Source organism: Leucopleurus acutus (genome assembly GCF_964270905.1).
Source record: "Leucopleurus acutus genome assembly, chromosome: 4".
Classification (NCBI taxonomy): Eukaryota; Metazoa; Chordata; class Mammalia; order Artiodactyla; family Delphinidae; genus Leucopleurus; species Leucopleurus acutus.
The window spans coordinates 124299474-124326128 of record NC_139146.1 but is presented as its reverse complement, the minus strand read 5'-3'; the positions used below and the strand labels follow the sequence as shown (position 1 = coordinate 124326128).

The following is a 26655-nucleotide window of genomic DNA, read 5'->3' as shown; positions in this document are numbered from 1 at the left end:
CTCTCCCCAGTTACACCTCACAGGAGGTGTATGTGCACAGCCCAGGCCTGGGCCACAGACCTCAGATAAACACCCACACAGATTTTGGGAACCCCTCTGAGCAGCTTCCTCTTCTCCAGCCCCTCTATCCACAAAGTTCAGCAGCGCCAAACCGCAATTACTGCCTCTCAGCTCAGCAAGACCACTGCTTTCTCAGGTTCCCCCTCACTTCTCCACAGTCAGAAAAGATCCCTGAACCCAAGAGCCGGGGCAAACAAGGGCTCCTGTCCTGTGCTTCTCTGCTCTGCCTGTTGTCTAACACCTGCAAACAGCTGCCTCATCTATTCTGTCTGCTCCGTAGCTGTTTATGGTAGGAGGATTACTCTGTTGTGGTCGGAAGTGCAAATGATAGCCCTCAGTGTTTTTCTTGTGAGAACCAGCCCAGCCCAGGAATGTTAATGACTAAATGCCTTCATCTCATTACATCTTGCTCCAAGAAGACTTTTTGGAGTCCTGACAAGTCAGCTACATTGTCTTCTCTCTGAGGGGTTCTGTGTTACACTTACTTGTGGCCAGTGAATCTCTTCTCTTTTTTTTTATTCTTTTTTTTTTAAAGATATTCAGTAGAAATGTTTTCTTTAATATTTATTTATTTATTTATATATTTTTGGCTGTGTTGGGTCTTCGTTTCTGTACGAGGGCTTTCTCTAGTGGCGGCAAGCTGGGGCCACTCTTCATCGCGGTGTGCGGGCCTCTCACTATCGCGGCCTCTCTTGTTGTGGAGCACAGGCTCCAGACGCGCAGGCTCCGTAGTTGTGGCTCACGGGCTTGGTTGCTCCACGGCATGTGAGATCTTCCCAGACCAGGGCTCGAACCCGTGTCCCCTGCATTGGCAGGCAGATTCTCAACCACTGCGCCACCAGGAAAGCCCCAGTGAATCTCTTCTGACTTTCCGGAGAGATCTCACCTTCCTTTTTCCTTTTGATCTTGTGTTTGGGCACCATCACCAGTTTCCCAACTGCATATGACTGCACATGCCGAAGTTTCTCCTAACACCCTCTGGAGCTGAGGGATCAGTGGCTGTCTTGGAAAGGAACAGTCAGCATCAGATTCCAATCTTCCTCTCCTCTAGGGTCTGCATCTCTCACAAGAGAAGAAAGATGCCAGGTCCACCTAGTCCTTTCCCTCGTGAATGCAGCTTGACACCAAACTCTCCCAGAAGAGTGGAGGTGCCCACTCCACAGTCCTAGGCAGTTCTGAGACTGTCCAACACATACTGGGGTCTGGGATGAGCCAGAGAACAAGTGGTCACTGAAGTCCCCTTTATGACAATAAGGGGAGGACAGGATACACACTAAAATGCCCAAATTCTGGGCCTGAGGGGCTTTTGCTTGGAATCGAGAGTTCTTTACCTTCTTCTCCACTATGGGAACTTTCTCACTTATTACAGATCTGACTTTAGGAGGGTGAGTCATATCTACCTTAATTTCTGGTTCAAAAAGGATCCCATAACTGGTCTCTGTTAATCTGATTCAAGAAGGCTACTGAGTTTTCCTCCTTTTTTTTTTTTTTACTGTCAACCCCAATCTGCTTCACCAAGAGCAAAAACTCAGGCCTCGCAGGTGTGTGGAGAAGCACAGGTTATGCAGTAAGTGAACTACGAATGCCTCTAGCATGGACCTAGTGCAAGCAGACACTCCAAACTGAATACACACAGAAAACCTTTCTCTCTTTCCTGTTAAGCAGCTAAAAAAAGTCCAGTGGGGAGGAGAACTGGATGAAGGCAGTCAAAAAGTACAAACTTCCAGTTATAAGATACATCAGTACTAGGGATGTACAACATAATAAGTATAATTACCACAGTTGAATGCTATATGTAAAAGTTGTTAAGAGAACAAATCCTGAGTTCTCATTGCAAGAAAAAAAAAATTTCTATTTCTTTAATTTTATACATATGTGAGATGATGGATGTTCACTAAATTTACTGTGATAATCACTTCATGATGTATGTAAATCAGATCAAGATGCTGTACACCTCAAGCTTATACAGTGCTGTGCGTCAATTATATCTCAATAAAACTGGAAGAAAAAAAAGTCTCAGGAGTGCTCTGTCCTTCCACATGCATTGTTTTAAAGCAGAAACACAGTCTACCCCAGCAGAGAGGTCCTGCTAGCTTTGGTCGGAGGCTAAGAGCACAGACACGGACAGTCCCTGTCTACGTCCGTGAGCTCCTCTGCACAAACTGAGTCTCTCTCCCTTGGTCTTTTGTACATGCTTCCTTTCTCTGGGGTCTGGAAGAAAGCTGGCTGTACCAGTGCTTGCAAAGGCTGCCTAATTGCAAGCTCCACAAGAGTGGCCCTAGAAGAACAACTTCCTGTTGCTGGTACAGGGCAAAAGCCTGTCTCCAAGCATCCCCATGACCACATCCTGCATTTTCTCCTTCCTCCGGACCCCCTCACTCCCCCATCTCCTTCCAAAAGCTAGTTTCTGGACCCTGCTTGCTGCTCCTCCAGTACAGTCCATCTCTCTCCCTAAGACCACCCGTGTCACAGGCAGGACCTCTGGGGTCTGCTCAACAGTATCTCTCACTCCATATGGATTTGATCTGGAATTAATCTTGGCGAGCAAGTTGAAAGATGAGAAAGTTAACACTCATATAACCTTAAGAGTAACTTCTCAAATACCTAGATTGCAGGATTTTAGCGGTAAAAATGCAGATTTAAAACACTCCTTTAATGTGTGAAATACATTCTTTAAAACCACATTAATAATATCTCACTTGGACTGGCTGCTCTGAAAAGCCAGCATTGCATTGTTCCCTTGTCCGGCTCCCCACGCGCCGCAGCCGCCTCCGCCGGGGACTCCGGCATCTTGATTGCCAGAGTCTTTGAACTCCTGCTTTCTTCTGAATCCGCTGCGTCGGATCCCCGGCGTGCCCCGTCATTGTCAGACGCGGCCGTGGACACCAGCTCCGAAATCACCACCAAGGACTTAAAAGAGAAGAAGGAAGTTGTGGAGGAGGCAGAGAATGGGAGATAGGCGCCTGCTCATGGAAATGCTAACGAGGCAAATGGAGAGCAGGAGGCCGACACTGAGGTAGACGAAGAAGAGGAGGAAGGGGGGAGGGGGCAGAGGAAGGCGATGGTGAGGAAGAGGATGGAGATGAAGATGATGACACTGAGGCAGCTACAGGCAAGCGGGCAGCTGAAGATGATGAGGATGACGATGTTGACACCAAGAAGCCAAAGACCGATGAGCATGACTAGACAGCAAAAAAGGAAAAGTTAAACTTAAAAGGCCACCCTGACCTAGTCACCCTCCACTTCCTGTCTCAGAATCTAAACGCGGTCACCTACAATTAGAGAGTCCCGCCCGCCCACTGCGGGCAGCGCCACCCGCAGATGACACGCGCTCTCCACCACCCAACCAAAACCACAGCGCGAATTTGCAACAGGGGAGGAAAAAGGAACCAAAACTTCCAAGGCCCTGCTTTTTTTCTTAAAGTACTTTAAAAAGGAAAATTTGTATTTTTTATTTACATTTTATATTTTTGTACATATTGTTAGGGGGTCAAGCCATTTTTAATGATCTCAGATGACCAAAGCAGCCTTCGGAGCGTTCTCTGTCCTACTTCTGACTTTACTTGTGGTGTGACCATGTTCATTATAATCTCAAAGGAGAAAAAAAAAACTTGTAAGAAAAACAAAAACACCAACAAAAAAACAAACTTATTCCGAGCATTCCCGTAACATTTTTTGTGTATATACTTATATGTACCATAAGTAGTTGATTTGTATGAGATGGTTAAAAAGGCCAAAGATAAAAGGTTTCTTTTTTTTCCTATGAAGTTGCTGGGTTTTTTTTTTTTTTTTTTTTTTTTTTTTTGGCCTGTTTGATGTATGTGTGAAACAATGTTGTCCAACAATAAACTGGAATTTTATTTTGCTGAGTTGTTCTAACAAATAAATAATATCTCATTTGCAACCCAGTGATTACTCCAGTTTAAATATTACTATGGTGCCTGAGCTATGTTTAATGAACAAATTTAATAAGACTAGCACTAAAATTCTATCTAGGTTTCTTGAGGATAAACTTCCATAGGAGACCAATCTATAATTCATATATGTTGGGCAAGGAAAATGCAATATACTGGCCTTTCCTAATATAGGCCATCACCATTTTCGTACACTACTTCACTTCTTTAAACGAGCCTAAGGTTATAAATAGAAGACTTGGGCTTCCCTGGTGGTGCAGTGGTTGAGAGTCTGCCTGCCGATGCAGGGGACACGGGTTCGTGCCCCGGTCTGGGAAGATCCCACATGCCACGGAGCGGCTGGGCCCGTGAGCCATGGCCGCTGAGCCTGTGCGTCCGGAGCCTGTGCTCCACAATGAGAGAGGCCACAACAGTGAGAGGCCCGCGTACCAAAAAAAAAAAAAAAATAGAAGACTTAAGAGTTATAAGGAAAATTCAGTTTCTAAAGAGTTGTTTTTAAAAGCACAAAATAGCTCATTATGAATCATGGAGCTCTCTTTTTCCAAATGAATTCTGTCTTATCAACATTGGAAGTGAAGAGAAACCACAGCAAGCCTCTAAAGGAACATCTCTCTGAGTACAGAGAAGGAAGTCAGCTCCCTTCCCTCCCCTGGAAAGAAACCATGCTCCACCCTCCTTAGACCTCAGCCTGCCCTGGAGCGGAGACTGGGGGTGCTCCCCTCCCCAGGCCTGCTGCCTCTTGCAGCTCCCTGCCCTTGAGTCGTTGCATGAAGTTTCCACCTGCCTGGCTGCCTGTGAATTGAGATCTGGAATCCCAGAAAAGGGGAAGCAGGGGCAATGCTGCCACAGAGAGGAAGGAACTCACTTGGGGCCCAAATTCAATCTGTATGGGTCTGTCAATGAAAAGAGCTTCCTCTTACACTAGTTAAATTTAAAATCTTAGGCACACTTGATATGCACTAGGTTGTCAGTCAATTTAATATTTCAGCAAATGGATGCTTCTTTTATTTATTTATTTATTTGTTTGTTTGTTTGTTTGTTTGTTTTTGCGGTACGCGGGCCTCTCACTGTTGTGGCCTCTCCCGTTGCGAAGCACAGGCTCTGGACGCGCAGGCTCAGCGGCCATGGCTCACGGGCCTAGCCGCTCCGCGGCATGTGGGGTCTTCCCAGACCGGGGCACGAACCCGTGTCCCCTGCATCGGCAGGCGGACTCTCAACCACTGCGCCACCAGGGAAGCCCCTGGATGCTTCTTTTAAGACAGTCCAACACACCTTTGTAGGGCCAAAATGTGGAAGATCATTTCAATAGCCCCTTCTCCTAAATCTTTAATGCATTCTTCATAAGACAAACCAAGTCCTCTGAAATAAGGACAGTGTCTGGTATATAAAAAATGTTCAATACGTGTTAGCTATTACTATTAGCATCCTGTTGAATAACTGGAACCATCTGGAATGATAAAATTGAAACTGAGCTCCCTGAGTAGGAACACGGTCTTCTACGATACAGGGCCTTATTACAACTGTGTATAAACTGTAGATGCTCAATAAATGCTTGTCAAAAGGCACACAGGTAAGGAGGAAGGGGGAAGGGAAAGGAAGAGAGGGAGGGAGAATGGCAGCAAGCTAGTACCTACCAAGGTGATTTCTACACTGAGTGGGAGTTGGGAAGGAAGTAGATTTGTTTTAAATACAAGTCTATGAGTCTAAAAGGATTGTAGCATCATCCAATCACTTTAGCCAAATTGTTCCTAAAACATGTCCTATCTCTGCACTTTGGCCCATGACGTATTATAGTCCTGGAATGTTCACTTCTTCTTTCCCAACAATGAACACTCTACTCATTCCTTAAGCTCAAATGCAATTACCCTCACTCCATGCAGTGTTTCATCTTCCAATTGCATCTTGCAGAAGCAATCCCTTCCTGTTCTCAAATATAAGTGCTGGAGTGTACTAGACTTTTATTACCAATAACCAGTTTTATGTTGCTAGTTATGTTTTCATAAACTTATTTTGGATCACTTCAAATAAACTGTAAGTGCCTTCAAGGCAGAATCAATATGACATCCGAGATCACCAACCATTGTATATAATGTTCCATTTCCCTCTGGCTCTGGATGTCTTCCATGCTCCTCGAGACCCACACTGTCCACGTTTTTCCCCCCTGCTCTGTTCCCTGGAAGGCTGACTTGTATGGACTACATCATCCAGCTCCCTCATCACGTGACGTCCAGTGGGTTAGGCCAGTGGGGAGCCCGTGCGGTGGACAACTTACTTCCTCAGTTCCATCCCCACAGAGACCCAAGGGCTGGCTGAGGCCTGCACTGAAAGTCAGAGCCTCTGTACAGCGGCCCTCTCCACCTGGTCCTCTCCATCCTTCAGGAAACTGGGTCCTCCAATTCAGGGTTTGCCTCTGTTTCCAGCCTTAAAGCACTATATTAATTTCCAAGATTTCCTTACTCATCTCCTGCCCATATCTTTATAAATAGAACTCTTATTAAACTTTTCTCAGTTATAATTTAAGTACACCTCTGTTTCTTGCTGAGACCCTGATAAATACCTCTGCTTTATTTTCTTTTCCACACTTAATATCTGAAGTAATCTTATTAATTTGTTTATTTACTGAGTTTTGTACTCTTCCCCCCACCGAAAAAATAAGAATAAGCTCCACTGTCTTGTTCACCATTATTACCCTCAGCTTCTAGAACAGTGCCAGACAGAAAGGAGGCAGTCAATGAATATTCATTGAATAAATAAACTATATATATATTCCAATTCAGAGTAACATTGCTACATGTTTAAGAGATGATTCCAAAGCACTGTCAGTTATTAAATCATTTTTTCAAAGTTTAGAACAAAGTGTTAACTCAGCCTGAATACAGCATTTCTTTAAACCCAATAAAAATACAAAATGCTTAACCCTGTACATTTTTTTAACATCTTTATTGGAGTATAACTGCTTTACAATGGTGTTAGTTTCTGCTTTATAACAAAGTGAATCAGTTATACATATACATATGTTCCCATATCTCTTCCCTCTTGCATCTCCCTCCCTCCCACCCTCCCTATCTCACCCCTCTAGGTGGTCACAAAGCACCCAGCTGATCTCCCTCTGCTATGCGGCTGCTTCCCACTAGCTATCTATTTTACATTTGGTAGTGTATATATGTCCATGCCACTCTCTCACTTTGTCACAGCTTACCCTTCCCCCTCCCTATATCCTTAAGTCCATTCTCTAGTAGGTCTGTGTCTTTATTCTCGTCTTGCCCCTAGGTTCTTCATGACCTTTTTCTTTTTTTTTTTCTTAGATTCCATATATATGTGTTAGCATATGGTATTTGTTTTTTCTCTTTCTGACTTACTTCACTCTGTATGACAGACTCTAGGTCCATCCACCTCACTACAAACCCTGTACGTTATTTTCCTGAAGTTGAGCTTCTAACATTAGCAGAAGCAAAGCAAAAAAATCCCAGAGAGTGTAATACAGAATGAAGACAAAAAGGCATCTCTAAACAACCTTTTCTTGCAAAGGGAAACATGATACCTGCCAAAAAATTAGGCAGTAATTCAAGAAGTATCTCTGACATCACTGTACACTTGTTTCCCTACTCAAAACAAAAATTTATCACCTACTGTCATTGGACTGCCATCCAAACACAACCTCCCCATTTCCTGCCTAAAACTGTGCTTTGAAAGTACTAGGACATTAATACTTACCAAGAAGGGGGATAGGCCTTTTCTTACATAAATGCCTAAAAATTAATTTAGGTATTCAAGATAGAGAAGTGAAGGGAAGTGAGGCCCCACTCACCTCTTTCCTAAATGAGATATGATGGATGATGGGGGAAAGCAAGAGTTGATGGACAAAAGGGGGTGGTTTAGAAAGATCTGAACCTGCCACAGCGGTCACGCCATTGGGAAGGCAGCAGTTCTGCAGTGGGAGCCCTTTCCCAACAGCTGCCAATAGAGTGAGGCTGGGTCCACAGTTCCCACATGAGCTCATGTGGGTGTGGCAAAATGCTTGTCCCCTGTGCTTTGTCTCCAACAAGCTTTAACAGCTGTTCAGTTGCCTAACAAATGGCTATTTTCTTTCACTAAATGCCTTATCACTGAATTATCCTAGTGAGAATCCTGAGGTCCTAATGAAGCCATATTATCTGCAGATTAGTAGATGAGGAAACTAAGCATAAAGGTAAACAGTATTTTCAGGAATTTGCTATTAATTTGAGGGTATTTTCTATCACTTAGCAGGATTTATCTCTAATCTTTTCTCTTAAATACTGATGACACATTTCATAAGTTGTTCTGATCTATGCATAGATTTCACTGCATATACGTTTGATGGCAGCCCATGACCCATTTGTAACAGAACTTCCTAACTTCTTCCTCATTTTCAATATCCTCAGGTTTCTCAGAGACTCAGCCTCTCCCACTTCCCAAGGGTTCCTGACCTCTGGGGGTGTCACCACATTATCACTTGGAAGCATTCCCCCTCCCAGATCTACCCTTGATTCGGGCATGCGCCAGAATCCCTGCTTACTCAGAGAAGCAAGCAGAGGCAGTATGAGATTACTCGGGTATTTATCACTTACTCCTGTACTGAGGGCAAGCCAGAAAGTCAGTGCTTTTAGCTAAAGATTCTCAAGTCAGTCGGACCCTGTATATTGGGCACTGAGCTCCAGGCCCTGCACTACAGAAAGGGGAGCCAGTCAGGAGCTGAGGGAGGCTGTGAGGGAGGCTGTGACTATGAGACCAGATCAGATTCAGGCTCAGGTGCACTCCTGTCCAGCAGGGGTCTCCCAACTACACAGATGCACTCCAAGATTTGGCCAAGAGGACAGATGGAATTGTGGGAAGAAAACATACATTTATTTTAATAATTTTTTGACCTCTTCCATTTTTTATTTTGATATTTAAACATTTTATCTTATATATATTTTATATTTTATGTATTTATTTATAAATTATAAGTAAAATTGTTATTTATCAATTTAAATATTTTATAATTTATTTATAAATATTTATATAATTATATATATATTTCTGGTATTATATAGATTTGTTTATAATTCCATATATTTTTATATAATTATATACTTATATACATAATTATATATATATACATAATTCTTATATATAGTCTATAAGGAAATAAATGTATGTTGGAGACGAGTACGCAACAATTTTTATTCACAGGTATATTCAATCAAAATAGTTGGAAAGCTGATTCTGCAGAAATGAGATGCAAGCAGAAGGACAAGCAGGAAGGGGGTGCTCACTAAGACAGGACTAGCTCCGTGGGGTTTGGGGAACACCCACAGGACACAGGAGGAGAAGGGATCTGGAGACCTGGAGCCTGGAAGGAGGGTCCACCCTGCCAACACGGAGGACTGTGACCACCGGGAGGAGGCAGTGTCACTGCCCGCTGCCGGGTTTTCTATTTCCCGCTGGGATAAGAAGCCAGAGGGTCAGGGCTGCCCTCCCAGCTCCGCACGTGGTCGTGAGCAGCTGGCTGGCCAGGGAGGCTGTGTTCACCGGCATCTTCTCTTTTCCTTCAGGCCTCTGGTGCTGTTCCCCACGCATGAGGAAATAGTCTCCCTTCTGATTTTGTCCTCACACTGAGTCCTCTTACTATTGCTCCCCGTTCCTGCCATCTGATCCTCGAATTCCTCCTTGCTCCCAGCTCTAGAGGCGACGTCTCTGACACCTCGACACACGCCGATTGAAGGCTCTGCGCGTCCCACGCTCTCAGATCACACGGTAGCTCCACCCACTTCCAGAGCAACCAACTTACCACACAGGGGAACTGAGGAAAATCAAACTTAATAAACGTTTATAAATCTCGCCAGTGTTCCCATATGTAACACTGTGCTTTCTCTGTTGTTTTTTAAATCTCAAAGCTGCAGGCCGAGAAGAGGGAAGGCAGTATCTGCTCCAGTTCCTCGCTGCACCTTCTTACACAGTCTTGGCAAAGGTTCACATTTGCAGTCAGCTTCATTCATTTTATTTCCCAGATGTTTTTTACACTCCAGGGCCAAAACCAACACACTCCTTCCCCGTCCACCCGGACTCTGTCTGTCCATCCCTTCTGCACTGCCCGTCCAGCCCCCGGGGGCAGGTTTATTACCATATTTACCCGCTTGCCTGGGCGGTCTCTGTCGGAAGCCACCACCTTCAGACCCTCATGACAGTCCGGAGTGCGTGACTCGTCAGCGGGGTGGGGACTCAAGAGTCATTCCTTCCCATTTACACTGTGGACTCCCTGGTGTAACTGTAAGCAGATTTCTGACAGTTTGATGTTCAAGATGAGTAGCCCTTCCCAGACTTTCTTAGCTAAACTAGGTAACTCTTTACAGTCAAGCCAAAGCACTCTGTTGTTATCAGTGGTTGCTGGACTTAACTCCCTCATAGCAACTGTGGCCCCTGTGAGCTTCTTTCAAGGCTGGAACTTTGTGATATTTTTTGGACCTCAGACAAGAAAAACCCTCAAACATTAGCAGACTGCTAACATTAATGTTTTAGAAGTCACATTGCTCCACACAATATTTGGAACATACTTATACTTTAAAAAATTGTTGTTCAGCTGAAATTCAAATTTAACTGGGTGTCCTGTATTTTTATTCGCTATATCTAACAACTCTACCACGGCCTAAAGAAAAATAATGTCCTAGACTAGGAGGACCTGCACCAAAAAAAACTCTGAATAGTAAAAACAACCTTAATAATCAGACTTTCAGTTCTCTTTCTATCTCCCACTACCAAGACAGAACCACGTGCTGTTTCCCAACTTTCAGAAAACAAAATAAGTTAATAAAAAGAATTTTCTCAATTTTAATCTTTTCTTTTGCAATATTTTCCCTAACCATTTCAGCCAGCAAACCCCAGTGGTTGGCAGAAAAAGTGAACAACTGTTAATAGGAAAGGCACCTGACCATTCTTGGTTTGGGAGTTTACCTTTCTCATGGTCAACTTTATATTATACTTTCAAATTTTCTGGTAGTAAAATTCTTCCTAGTAAACAGGATAGTTTTAAATGCATCTGTGTTTCATAGTATTCTTCCTGGGACACAGTTATTGGAATAAATGTGAAAAACATCAAAATAATCAAATCTATCCCTTTTATTTTAGATTTGTAGAAAATGAGGCTCAGACACCTCTAAGAACTTGCCCAAAGTCAAGCAGATGGTCCTGGTGTATGTATGACCCAGATGCCTCAGTGCCCAGACCAGGGCCCGACAAAGGACAGGACACAACTTTTCAATCAGCTGAAGCCCCTTTCAGGGCTCCCCGAGTGGGTGAGTGCCTTTCATCCATTCACTGATCCTCCCTTTCCTTCTTTCACCATTTACAAAACAATGATTATCATACCCCTGAAGCTAAAACAAGAAAAAATATATCACAGATGTTTAAAAAGTGTTTTATTAATGTGTCTATTTTAGAAAATTCGTTGTAACAAAATAAGACCCTATGTATTTGGACACTAAATACCGATGTTCTTCCCCTTTTAGATCCATGCCCTCCTTTTATAGTAAACATTTTATAATACATATCCTTTCTATCTTTTGTAAAATCAATATAAATCTCCTATCTGTGATATAAAGGAAAAAATAAAAGGAAAGTAATTTATAATAAAATAGCACATATTTCAATATATAATGATTCAGGTATGACTATACAAGGACACATAATGAGGGAAATATGTGCACAAATTTTTTATTGAAGTATAGTTGATTTACAATGTTGTGTTGGTTTCAGGTGTACAGCAAAGTAATTCAGTTATACATATATATGTATATATACGTGTATATATATATATAATTTTTCAGATTCTTTTTCCATATAGGCTATTACAGGATATTGAGTAGAGTTCCCTGTGCTATACAGTAGGTCCTTGTTGATTATCTATTTCATATATAGTAGTGTGTATATGTTACTCCCAAATTCCTAATTTATCCCTCCCCCACCACCTAATGAGCAAGTATGGAATTATGAGAAATAAGACACCATTCAATATACCTTTGTATATATTTTATAATTTGAAATAAGGGCTACAAAAAGATATACACACAGAGAATCAGCATAAATGTTGCACCTGAATGCTTCATATTTGACATTTTAAAATAAGGGCTAAATCAGTGCATATTCATGTGCACACACACCCACACAAAGTCAGCGTGCATAGGCCAGCTACAAATGCAGACTGACATAGGCCTCCTGAATTGGTGGCGTGATTTAGCAGGCAATGCTGGCATCAGTGATGTATTTTGCAAAACGGTACAGTTACAGAGACAACAAAGTATCACCTTCCCTCAACTTACATGGTAGTTGTATTCTTGGGTAATTCAGAGCATATTAAATCAGTGCACAAATGATTTTGTGTTTACATAGGAAAGAGTAAGGTTCTAGGCTTAGGTGATTATAAGTAGATTTTTCATCTACTTGAATATTGAACTGTTCAGTCAAAATTTATGAGGAACTCAAGCAAATTCTACACTGTGTGGGAAATTGAGAAACAGCAATTATACTAAAGAGGGCAGGATGCATTAGGAAGTATGGACACGGCGTTATAGGAGCAGAGAGGAAAGGAAGCAACCGACTCAGTCTGGACATGTAGAGGGGTTTCCAGGAGAGGAAGTGCAGTGATGCTTGAACCAAGTCTTAGAACTAGAACAAAAACAAATAAACAAAGCCAGAGAAGACAGTGTAAGTGGACAGGTATTCTGCTATGAGTGAATGTGGGGTGTAGGGGAAGCTGGGGGTGAGGCTGGATAGATGCAGGCAAGGAGGACATGACAAAGGGCTGAAGTGTATCCTGAAGTCTTTTCACCCGGGAGTCACACCCACTTGCCTTAAGAACACTCTCTGGGAACAGTGTAGGAAGATGACTTGGAAGAGGGTAAGTCAGATGGGTTAGGTGACTGTTAGATCAACACAGGTGAGAAATAGTGAAGGTTTAAAACAATGGCCATGGGGGCTGAGTGAATAGGATGGACTTGACATCTACCATAGGTACAGGTAGACTTAATGGAATGGGGAGACTAGATGGAGAGGGGAGGGGAGGGACAAAAAGGAGTGGTTTGTGGGAGATTCTAGGGGGTTGGTAGCTATGGACGGAAATTCTTTTGGCATTAGTGAGTGGTAGGTACTTACTAAACCTAATCCTTATCATTGCCTATCACTGGTAATTACTACTAAGTATAATACATATGCCACCATTATTGAAACAATCACCCCCAAATCACACCTACTGAAAGTGGGTTTAATAACACATTTCAGCAAAATTTATTGACATCTTTTGTATGACAGGCATTATCTAGATACTGGTAAAGCAGAGTGAAGACTAAGAACCTGGTCTTAAGGAACTTTAGCCACTAGGAGGCGTCATGGGAAGTAACCAATGGGCGGAAACTCCTTGTCTTTGCTACAACCCTAGTTCCAGTATAATGCCTGGCACAAAGTGAAAGCTCAGTAAATATTTACAGAATATGAAATATCTGATTAAGCATCAAAATACATCATTAAAGCATCACTTCTTTCCCTGTAAAAATTTCCCCTTTTTACTAGACCCTTCTCATCAGTGTTTAAATATGCTTAAGTCCTTTAAAATGCTGACTTGAACCCACTTTTTTCCCTTCCAGCCACAGCCCTTTCTCTCTCCACCCTGTTGCAGCTAAACAGTTCAAATGAGTTTCCACACTCTTTCTACTTCCTCACTTCTCACTCCCTCCTTAATCTGCTCCGATCTGGTTTACCACCCCATCACTCCATTGAAAATGCTCTTGATAAAGTCACAAAGAGCCTCCTTGTTTGCTAAAGCCAATAAACATTTCCATCATCATTATATGTAACCTCTGAGCATCATTCAACAGAGCTCCTACTCCTTACTTCATGATACACTCTCTTCTTATTTCACTGACCCATACTTTTGGTTTCCCTCCTACTTCTCTAAATACCCCTCTCAGTCTGCTAAGCTGACTCATCCTCTCCCATGCAACCTTTCGGTACTGGCATTCCTTAGAGGTTTGGTCTTCAGTCTCTTTTCATGCTATGTTCTCTGTTGAAGCCATTTCATCTTCACCCATGACTTTAACTACCACTCACATGCTAACAACGCTTCAATTTCATCATCTGCCCAGAACACTCATTTGAGTCCTAGTCCTCTAAATACAACTCTTCAGCATCTCCATGTGCATGACCACAGTTCCCTCAAACTAAACATGTCCAACACAGAACCGATGGAGATGTACAAGTCAGAAACCCAAGAGTCATCCTTGATTCAGCCTTTTCTTTACCCGGTCCCACTCCATAAGTAAGTGTTGACTCTACATTCAAAACATATCCTGAAACATCCATTATTCTCCTTCACTGTGACCACATCCATCCAAACGCTGGACTATACAATAATCTACAAAGGTCTTCCATTTCCATTCTTGGTCCCTACCCAATCCATTCTCCACCCGAAATTCAGAGCGATCAAAAAAAAAGAAATCACACCTGTTCATTATTAAAGCTTTTCAGTAATTTTCTATTGTCTTAGCGTAAAGACCTTTACATCCTGAAGACCCCTCATGACCTGGGCCCCACCATCTCACCAGCCTCACCCGTGACACTCTCCTCCCCTTGGTCCCTGTGCTCCATCACACTAGGCTTTCAGGTCTTCATTTGTTGTGGAGTCTTCCTACCATAGTCCCCAGGCAATGCTGTTCCCTTTACCTGGAATGCTCTGAATCCCCCTGCCCTTGCCCAGGTGATTTCCACTCATTCCTCAAAGCTCCGCTGAAGGGACACCCAATCAAAGAAACCTTTAGTGTCCAGGCCTAAAGCCCTCACTATACACACTCATAGCATCCAATACTCTTTCTCTTGGTCCTCCCCAAAATAATCGTTAACATTCTAATCATTATAATTCACATAACATAAAATTCACACACCATAAAATTCACACATTTAAAGGGTAGAATTCAATGTTTTTTAGTATATTCATAGATATGGACAACCATCACCACAGCCAACTATAGAACATTTTCGTCATCTCCAAAAGAAACATACCCTTTATCTATCACTGCCCTATCCATCCCTGGCCCCCCTCCCAAATACCCTTACTCTAGCCCTAAGCTAACACTAAATTACTTTCTGTCTCTATAGACTTTCCCTATTCTGAACTTTTCATATGAATGGAATCATATAAAATGTGGTTTTCTATGACTGGTTTCTTTCACTAAGCACAATGGTTTCAAGGTTCATCGATGCTGTAGCATGTATCAGAACTTCATTCCTTTTATGTCCCTAAAATAATTTTTATAATTGAGCAATTGGTTGTCTCTCCTGCTAAAATGTAGGTTCCCTGAAACCAGGATCTATGTCTCATTCCTGCCTATATCATACAGAGAGATGTTTCAAAAATGATTTGTCAAACTACCAACAAATCAAAAAAGTGAGCTTGGCTCGAAGCCCCTGCAATATGTCTCTCTGATTTTGAAGGAGAGCTTCTTTTCATCACTGAGATAATAAAACTCAGTCTGTAATCTGTATTTGTACATGTTATCAATAATTTGCAAATAATTAAAATGTACTAATGCATCCTTAACATTTTTATACACCACTGCACACTCTTCTTGAACTTTAAGATGTATGCAAATCACCTGAGGATACTGTTTCAATGCAGATTCTGGTTCAGTACATCATGGGCAGGGCCTGAGCCTCTGCATTTCTAACAAATTCCTAGGTGATGCCAATGTTACCACTCCAGGGACCACACTTTCGGCAGCAGAGTCTAAAAGCATCGCACTTTATCTTCTTCAAGCTTGATGGCCTTATAAAAATATGTTCAAATAATCGTTGACAAATTATTGTACTGTAGAAGCACATAGTAGGAGGTTAATAAATACTTGTTGAATCAATAAATGAGTAAATGGCATCCAACTATAAAAAGGCTCCTTTAGAAAAGGGAACCTTCCTACACTGTTGGTGGGAATGTTAAGTTGGTGCAGCCACTATGAAGAACAGTATGGAGGGTCCTTAAAAAACTAAAAATAGAGTTGCCATATAATCCATGAATCCCACTCCTGGGCATATATCTGGAAAAGATGAAAGCTCAAATTTGAAAAGATACTACACCCCAATGTTCATAGCAGCACTATTTATAACAGCCAAGACATGGAAGCAACCTTAGTGTCCATCAACAGACAAATGGATAAAGAATGTGTGGTACATACAATGGAATATTATTCAGCCATAAAAAAGAATGAAATAATGCCATTTGCAGCAATATGGATGGACCTAGAGATTATCATACTAAGTGAAGTAAGTCAGATGGAGAAAAACCAATATTATATGATATCACTTATACGTGGATTCTAAAAAACACACTGGGCACTGGTGGGGGACCTCAGACACCTAAAGGGATGGGAGGAATCCCCACACAACCAGGTAGAACATGGGAGGGAAGGAGGTGGGGAAAGGATGGAGGCAGGATGGGACCAGCACCCCAAAGGGGGGCTGGGGAGAAGAGAGGTTCCCACACTCAGAGGGGCCCACTCACGAGAGGGTATTGGCAGGGACAGAGAGGGACCTTCAGAGGATCTGGGGATCAGAGGGGAATGCAACCAGGGTCTCCCCCACATGCATGGGCCCCAGTGAGTATGCTGGGTTCCCAGGCCTGGGCCCCCAGGGTCCCCTCCAGCCATGCAGGTTCTGGGCCTGAGCCCCTAGCCCAGGGGCCCCCTCCAGCCACGCGGGTCCCAGGCCTGAGCCCCACCTCCGTCAAGCCACTTCCAGCTGTGTGGGTCCCAGGCCTGGGCCCCCACCCAAAACCCCCTCCAGCTGCATGGGTCCCAGGCCTGAGATACCCCCCAAGGCCCCCTCTGGCTGTGCAGGTCCCAGGCCTGAGTGTTCCTCCATCCCAGGGACCCCTCTGACAGCGTGGGTCCTAGCCCTGAGCCCCACCTCCACCAAAGCATCCTCTGGCTGTGTGGGTCCTTGCAGTCCAAGTGCTGCTCCTGACAGGGCCTCCTCTGGCCATGAGGGTCAAGGAGGGATGAGTGCCGCCCCCCTCCAAGGCCTCCTCCAACTGCGCTAGTCCCTGCAGGCATGCCTGTGGATGCCTGTGCCCCAGCTGGCCTGCACAGGTATGTGTGCTCTGGACCACTTTCAGGAGCAGATGCGGGTGAGATGGCAAAGATGGGGCTGACACAACAGGCCCAGAGACCTACATAGAGGTCTTGGAGGGCCTTTTGGGAGGCAGGAATAGGGTGTAGCTCACCATGGTGGTAAGAACAGTGATAGCAGAGGTACCAGGGAATTTTTTATTTTCTTTTTGCTTATTTTTTTATTCTAATCTTTTAATTTTATTTTTTATTTATTTTATTATTTTATTTTTTTGCTGTTGTGGTTCTGTTTGATTTTTTTTTGTTTTATTTTTTCTAATATAGTTTTCATTTTTCTAATTTTATTTTATTTTTTATTCCTTGTTATTGTTCTGCTCTTTTTTGTTGTGGTTTTTTTTTTTTTTTTTTTTGCTGTGTTGCATGTATTGTGAGATCTTGGTTCCCAAGCCAGGGGTCAGGCCTGAGCTCCTGTGGTGGGAGCACTAAGTCCAAGCCACTGGACTAACAGAGAACTTCAGGGCCCAGGGAATATTAATTGGTGTGAGCTCCCCCAGAGATCCTCATCTCAGCACCAAAACCCAGTTCCACCCAACTGCCAGCAAACTCCAGTGCTGGACACTTCAGGCCAAACAACCAGTAAGAAAGGAACACAGCACCACCCATAAAAAAAAAGAGACAACAAAAAAATATGTTACAGATGAACAAGCAAGGTTCAAAAGCAAGGTAAAGATGACCCAAAATCTCAAAAAAAGAATGGAGGCATGTATTGAGAAAATACAAGATTGTTTAACAAAGACCTAGAAGAGCTAAAGAACAAACAAACAGTGATGAACAGCACAATAACTGAAATTTAAAATACACCAGAATAATTGAGGCAGAAGAAAGAATAAGAGAGAATGGTGGAAATAACTGCCAAGGAGCAGAATAAAAAAAAAAAAGAATGAAAAGAAATGAGGACAGTCTAAGAGTCTTCTGGGACAACATTAAATGCACCAACATTTGAATTATAGGGGTCCCAGAAGAAGAAGAGAAAGAGAAAGGGCCTAAGAAAATATTTGAAGAGATTATAGTCGAAAACTTCCCTAACATGGGAAAGGAAATAGCCACCCAAGTCCAGGAAGCCCACAGAGTCCCATACAGATAAACCCAAGGAGAAACATGTCAAGTCACATATTAATCAAACTAACAAAAATGAAGTTCAAAGAAAAAATATTAAAAGCAGCAAGGGAAAAGCAAAAAAATAACATACAGGGGAATCTCCATAAGGTTATCAGCAGCTTTTGCAGCAGAAACTCTGCAGGCCAGAAGGCAGTGACAAGATATATTAAAGTGATGAAAGGGAAAAACCTACAACCGAGAATACTCTACCCAGCAAGGCTCTAATTCAGATCCAATGGAGAAATCAAAAGCTTTACAGGCAAGCAAAGGCTAAGAGAGTTCAGCACCACCAGACCAGCTTTACAACAAATGCTAAAGGAAGTTCTCTAGGCAAGAAACACAAGAGAAGAAAAAGACCTACAAAAACAAACCCAAAGCAATGAAGAAAATGGTCATAGGAACATACATATCAATAATTACCTTAAATGTGAATGGATTAAATGCTCCAACCAAAAGACACAGACTGGCTGCAAGGATACAAAAACAAGGCCTGTATATATAATGTCTACAAGAGACCCACTTCAGACCTAGGGACACCTACAAACTGAAGGTGAGGGGATGGAAAAAGATATTCCATGCAAATGGAAATCCAAAGAAAGCTGGAGTAGCAATACTCATATCAGATAAAATAGACTCTAAAATAAAGACTGTCACAAGAGACAAGGAAGGATACCACATAATGATCAAGGGATCAATCCAAGAAGAAAATATAACAATTATAAATATTTATGCACCCAATATAGGAGCACCTCAATACATAAGGCAACTGCTAACAGTCATTAAAGGGGAAATCAACAGTAACACAATAATAGTGGGAGATGTTAACACCCTACTTACACCAATGGACAGATCATCCAGACAGAAAATAAACAAGGAAACACAAGCTTTAAATGACACAATAGACCAGATAGACTTAATTGATATTTATAGGACATTCCATCCGAAAGCAGCAGAATAGATTTTCTTCCCAAGTGCACGTGGAACATTCTTCAAGATAGATCACACCTTGGGTCACAAATGAAGCCTAGTAAATTTAAGAAAATTGAAATCATATCAAACTTCTTTTCTGACCACAAATGCTATGAGATTAGAAATCAATTACAGGAAAAAATAACTGTAAAAAACACAAACACATGAAGGCTAAACAGTACGCTACTAAATAACCAAGAAATCACTGAAGAAATCGAAGAGGAAATAAAAAAATACCTAGAGACAAATGACAATGGAAACATGACGATCCAAAACCTATGGGATGCAGCAAAAGCAGTTCTAAGAGGGAAATTTATAGTAATAAAATCCTATCTCAAGAAACAAGAAAAATCTCAAATAAACAATCTAATCTTACACCTAAAGGAACTACAGAAAGAAGAACAAACAAAACCCAAAGTTAGCAGAAGGAAAGAAATCATAATGATCAGAGCAGAAATAAATGAAATAGAAACAAAGAAAACAATAGCAAAGATCAATAAAACTAAAATCTGGTTCTCTGAGAAGATAAACAAAATTGATAAACCTTTAGCCAGACTCATCATGAAAAAGAGGGAGAGGACTCAAATCAATAAAATTAGAAATGAAAAAGGAGAAGCTACAATGGACACTGCAGAAATACAAAGCATCATAAGAGATTACTACAAGCAACTCTATGTGGATAAAATGGGCAAACTGGAAAAAATGGACAAATTCTTAGAAAGGTATAACCTTCCAAGACTGAGCCAGGAAGAAATAGAAAATATAAACAGACTAATCACAAGTAATGAAATTGAAATCGTGATTTTAAATTTTCCAACAAACAAAACTCCAGGACCAGATGGCTTCACAGGTGAATTCTATCAAACATTTACATAAGAGCTAACACCCATCCTTCTCAAAATCTTCTAAAAAATTGCAGAGGGAAGAACACTCCCAAGCTCATTCTATGAGGCCACCATCACCCTGATACCAAAACCAGACAAAGATACTACAAGAAAAGAAAATTACAGACCAATATCACTGATGAATATAGATGCAAAAATCCTCAACAAAATACTAGCAAACGAAATCCAACAACACATTAAAAGTATCATACACCATGATCAAGTGAGATTTATCCCAGGGTTGCAAGGATTCTTCAATATATGCAAATCAATCAATGTGATACACCATATTAACAAACTGAAGAATAAAAACCATATGATCATCTCAGTAGATGCAGAAAAAGCTTTTGACAAAATTCAACACCCTTTTATTATAAAGACCCTTCAGAAAGTGGGCATAGAGGGAACCTACCTCAACATAATAAAGGCCAGATACAACAAAACCCACAGCAAATGTCATTTTCAGTGGTGAAAACCTGAAAGCATTTCCTCTAAAATCAGGAACAAGACAAGGATGTCCACTCTCACCACTATTGTTCAACATAGTTTTGGAAGTCCTAGCCACGACAATCAGAGAAGAAAAAGAAATAAAACGAATACAAATTGGAAAAGAAGTAAAACTGTCACTCTTTGCAGATGACATGATACTATACATAGAAAGTCCTAAAGATGACACCAGAAAACTACAAGAACTAATCAATGAATGTGGTAAAGTTGCAGGATACAAAATTAATGCACAGAAATCTCTTGCATTCCTATACAGAAACAACAAAAGATCAGAAAGAGAAATTAAGGAAATAATCTCATTTACCATTGCAACAAAAAGAATAGAATATCTAGGAATAAACCTACCTAAGGAGGCAAAAGATCTGTACATAGAAACTATAAGATACTAATGAAAGAAATCAAAGAGGATGCAAACAGATGGAGAGATATATCATTATCTTGTATTGGAAGAATCAATATTGTGAAAATGACTATACTACCCAAAGTGATCTACAGATTCAATGCAATCCCTATCAAATTACCAATGGCTTTTTTCACAGAATTAGAAAAAAAATTTTACAATTTGTATGGAAACACAAAGGACCCTGAATAGCCAAAGCAATCTTGAGAAAGAAAAACAGAGCTGGAGGAATCAGGGTCCCTGATTTCAGACTATACTACAAAGCTACAGTAATGAAGACAGTATGGTACTGGTGCAAAAACAGAAATATAGATCAATGGAATAGGATAGAAAGCCCAGAGATAAACCCATGCACCTACAGTCACCTAATCTATGACAAAGGAAATAGAATATACAATGGAGAAAAGACAGTCTCTTCAATAAGCACTGCTGGGAAAACTGGACAGCTACATGTAAAAGAATGAAATTAGAACACTCCCTAACACCATACACAAAAATAAACTCAAAATGGACTAAAGACCTAAATGTAAGCCCGGACACTATAAAACTCTTAGAGGAAAACATAGGAAGAACACTCTTTGACATAAATCACAGCAAGATATTTTCTTTTTTGACCCACCTCCTAGAGTAATGAAAATAAAAGTAAAAATAAACAAATGTGACCCAATTAAACTTAAAGGCTTTGCACAACAAAGGAAACCATAAACAAGACGAAATGATAACCCTCAGAATGGGAGAAAATATTTTCAAATGAAGCAACTGACAAGGGATTCATCTCCAAAATATACAAAGAGCTAATGGAGCTCTATATCAAAAAGACAAACAACCCAATCCAAAAATGGGCAGAAGACCTAAACAGACATTTCTCCAAAGAAGACGTACAGATGGCCAAGAGGCACATGAAAAGATGGTCAACATCACTAATTATTACAGAAATGCAAATCAAAACTACAGTCAGGTATCACCTCATACCGGTCAGAATGGCCATCATCAAAAAATCTGCAAACAATAAATGCTGGAGAGGGTGTGGAGAAAAGCAAACCCTCTTGCACTGATGATGGGAATGTAAACTGATACAGCCACTATAGAGAACAGTATGGAGGTTCCTTAAAAAACTAAAAATGGTATTATTATATGACCCAGCAATCCCACTATTGGGCATATACTCTGAGAAAACCATAATTCAAAAAGACACATTACCCCAATTTTCATTGCAGCACCATTTACAATAGCCAGGACATGGAAGCAACTTAAATGTCCATCGACAGATGAATGGATGAAGAAGTTGTGGTACATATATACAATGGAATATTACTCAGCCTTAAAAGGAATGAAATTGGGTCATTTGTAGAGATGTGGGTGGACCTAGAGTCTGTCATACAGAGTGAAGTAAGTCAGAAAGAGAAAAACAAATATCATATATTAACACATGTATGTGGAATCTAGAAAAATGGTACAGATGAACCTATTTGCAAAGCAGAAATAGAGACACAGACATAGAGAACAAACATGTGGACACCAAGGAGAGGGTGGGGTGGGATGAACTGGGAGATTGGGATTGACATATACACACTACTTTGTATAAAATAGGTAACTAATGAGAACCTGGTATATATAGCACAGGGAACTCTCCTCAGTGCTCTGTCGTGACCTAAATGGGAAGGAGATCAAAAAAGAGAGGATATATGTATACGTACAGTGATTCACTTTGCTGTACAGCAGAAACTAACACAATATTGTAAAGCAACTATAACTCAATTTTAAATTTTTTTTGAAAATAAATAAAAATTAAAGATAGTGCAAATGAACTTATTTACAAAACAGAAACAGACTCACAGACATAGAAAACAAACTTATGGTTACCAAAGGGGAAGGGAGGGAAGGATAAATTAGGAGTTTGGGATTAACAGATACACACTACTATATATAAAATAGATAAACAAGGATTTACTGTATAACACAGGGAGCTATATTCAATATCCTCTAATAAGCTACAATGGAAAAGAAAAAAAAAAGACTTCTTTTACAAGCAATAGTAGATAGGGCTGCAACAGCAAGTAAAAGCAAGGAGCTTTGAGAATCAAAGCATTCAAGAAGAAGAAAGAAGTAAATTGGATCCTGAATAACTACAATTCAGGGCATAAGTAGAAGTAAGTCACTGAGCAAATGTAAACGATAGTACAACTGAACCAAGAAAAGAACCTGTGAACATATGAAGCAAATGTGTACAATATCTGAAAAAGAAAATGAAAAGCTTCACTAGTCTTTACACACTGATCATAAGGAGCTAAAGAAAACAAGAAAATACAGGCTGTGGAAAAATGAAAATTTACAGTGGATAGAACAAAAAAACATATAAGAACAGAAAATGAAGATGAAAGCAAGCTACAGATCTAAACAACTAAAATGAATTTTCTTTTGAGAAAATGAATCATGCAGGCATTAAATTGAATTACTAAATCAAACTAAAATCACTTGGATTTCAGGATAAACAGCCCAACTGCACATTGTGAAGAAATATATGTACACTGGCACTAAGGGTTTTAAAAGCTGCAACTTGTCAGAAATCTTATGAGCTCTTAGTAAATTCATTACGCCTGCGTGCCTGAGGCTTTACCTCAAATCAGATGCCTCACGGAAACCAGGAAGGTAATTTTCCTTCAAGCCTGTCCTATTTAAGATTCAGGATTGCGTTATCTGCAAATACCACCTCCTCCTCTGCCAGGTAGTGAATGGTCTCTGGAGGATGCCCACAGTAGGACCCCTCCCTCCCCTGTGATAATGACATCTAGGATAGGTAGAGAGTCCAAAGATAACCATGGAACTCAATAATTCACTTTCGACAGCTCTATTTCCATTTTAATTAACAACTTTTCCAAGCAGGAGAGAAGACCTCACTGCGCAAAGCAGATTCCTGATAAGCATACCTTGACAGTGGGAGATAAACAGGATCTCTGGGCTCAGGGACTCATGACCAAGTAACAGGTGACAGCAATTATTCACTGTGCTGTGCAACAGGGCCTGCTGGGGTCTATCATTTCAGTAAGGAGACTGACCACCAAAGTCATCCCAAAGTCCTTGAATGAGAGGACTAAAGACTTTTTGAAAGCTCTAGTGCCATCAGGGGGATAAGTAGTTTTGTGGTCCATCCACAACATGCAAATACTTGGAAACAGCAGTCCCAGCTATTGTGGTCCCTCAGGTGGACTTTGGAGGATGCTTCCCTGTTCAAAATTCCTAAGCTAAATAAAAGCTACATTTCTTCCAGATAGAATAATTTAATCGACCGACATCACTTGTGAATGTTGCTGAAAACCATCTAGTAGGAATACAAAATCCCTCCTCTATTTAGAAGCCAAATACCAATTAGCAGGTCCCCTTAATCATTAAAATTGGAACTCTGAAACTGACATGGTAGTTAATTTGGAGAACTTAGCATTTTAACACTTAGCAGGAACTGAATTTCCATCCACCAGGTCTCTACATCATATAATAGAAAATGCATTTCTGCTTCATCAGGCTCCACTTAACTAAGGCAAAACACAGAGCTGTGAGCTAACTCCCAAGGCCACAGGGCTTCAGTGAACCATAACCAATTGTTAAACAGGGGGCGAAGGGTAAGCTGTGACAAAGTGAGAGAGTGGCCTGGACATATGTACACCACCAAACGTAAAATAGATAGCTAGTGGGAAGCAGCCGCATAGCACAGGGAGATCAGCTCAGTGTTTTGTGACCACCTAGAGTGGTGGGATAGGGAGGGTGGGAGGGAGACACAAGAGGGAAGAGATATGGGAACATATGTATATGTATAACTGATTCACTGTGTTATAAAGCAGAAACTAACACACCATTGTAAAGCAATTATACTCCAATAAAGATGTTAAAAGATAAAATAAAAGTAATCCTGTCATCAGCTTCTCAGCCCACACACCACAGGCCACTCACCCCAGCCAAGCATGTCTAATTGCTTCTCCCCTGTACCCACCCACTCTCTGGGAGCCATTCTGGCCTTGGGGAAAAAATAAGGAGGGGTTCAGTATCCCACTCCACTCAACTAGTGAGACATTCTGCCACCGATACCCCACCTGCTCCCCTGGACTGGAACACCCTGGGGCCCAGGCAGGGGCAGGGGGATCCCTGGTCCTTCCTTTGATCCCCAACGATGCCTTGTGTTTCAATTTCCTTCCTTGGTTGACCTCGTGGCCTCTGTTTTCCTCAGGATCAATGTGCAGCCTGCCTAGATCAAAATTACATGCCAGACTCTTCCTGGGGCCCCAGACCTGCCTACCCACTGCCAACCCCAACCCCAGTTGGCCATCCAACTCCTCCTACAACAACAAGGGAGAGAAATTCTATTTTATCTTATCTCGTCTAAATATACACTTCAACTTTAATTACTTCTTGGTGGCAGACAGTGAAAGGTAGTTGTGAATAGCTAACAGAGAACAGGTGTCCTTACTTGGTGACTACTGATAACACAGATCCTTTAAGACCACTGTTGTTACATTTTGTGTTCTTTGGATCAGGAAGCATTCTGTTCATCAGTGCTAATACCTGACAATGTAAGGGAAGAAGCAGGAAGTCACATATGACCCCTCACATGACCTGTATATGAAGGACCATAATGCAAAGTGTTGACCTATAAAAGAGATAAAACCCATGGGGAACCAGTGGTTACTCAGAGCTACAGTGATTCAAGAATGTTTCACTGAGAAGGTGGCATCTGAGTTGTCGTGAAAGATGGAGAAATTTCAGTCACATAGAAATAAAGGGAAAGGGGATTCCACACAGAACTGAAAACGCAAGTGCAAAGAGTTGGAGACTGTCCTGGAAAGAACAATGGCCTCGGAGCTGGAAAGACTCGGCTTGAAGCTCAGCTCCCTCACTTACTACAGAGCGACCTAGGGAAAGGCTCTGTAAAATGGAAAGAATAAAACCTATCACATAGGAATTTTGTGATAAAATATATAGTTGAAGCCAATCAATCATCCTACACATTGTAAGCAGGCAACAGGCAGAATATTCTAGAATATTCACGCCCAGATTGGCTGAGGGAGTGTGGATGAAGGTGGGAAGTGAGGAGCTAGGTTGGGGATGTTGTCTGGGGCCATATCACATGATGCTCTGAACTCAAGTTCAGGAACCATGAAGAGTAGGGAGCAAGAGAGCAATATGGCCTGAGCTGTACTTCAGAGGAACTTAATTCAGTAGCAGATTGGAAGAGGGAAGACTGGAGATATGAAATCCAGTTAGGTATAAAGGTACAAACATATAAGAAGCGTGAAAACAAAAAGAGAGGGACGATTCCAGACATTAGAAAATACACATGTGTTAAGGTTTGGTAAATATGTGGTGTTGGGGTCCAAAGGAATGGGAAAGAGAGAACTGGGTAAAAGGACAATGCTGCTGATGTTTAGAGAACCACACACGTTTGAAAAGAAAAGCAAATGAACGCAATTAAAGTATGAGGTTCTAGCAGGACATCTGATTATGATTCTAAACATTCAGGAAACTCTTAGAGAAATCTTAGAAACATGCGGGCACAATCTGGCAATGGCATAGAACCAGGCATGGCACACTAGTGCCCAGTGGGCCCCTCTGGGTGTGCAGGACTGGCACCACAGGATGAATACGCTCTAGCAGACAGGAGGGCTGTCATG

The 26655-nt window shown here is 41.5% G+C and overlaps 1 protein-coding gene and 1 pseudogene across 2 annotated transcripts in view; one reads left to right on the top strand and one right to left on the bottom strand.

Moving 5' to 3' along the window:
* The window catches only part of DCHS2 (dachsous cadherin-related 2), a gene marked incomplete at both ends in the record, with an annotated part of 285527 nt that overhangs the window by 184291 nt on the left and 74581 nt on the right, over positions 1-26655 (bottom strand). The gene's annotated exons all lie outside the window — the stretch shown is intronic.
* LOC309960744 (prothymosin alpha-like) lies at positions 1405-3455 on the top strand (annotated as a pseudogene). The gene is made up of 2 exons: positions 1405-1445; positions 2782-3455. The product of its transcript is annotated as a prothymosin alpha-like (transcript).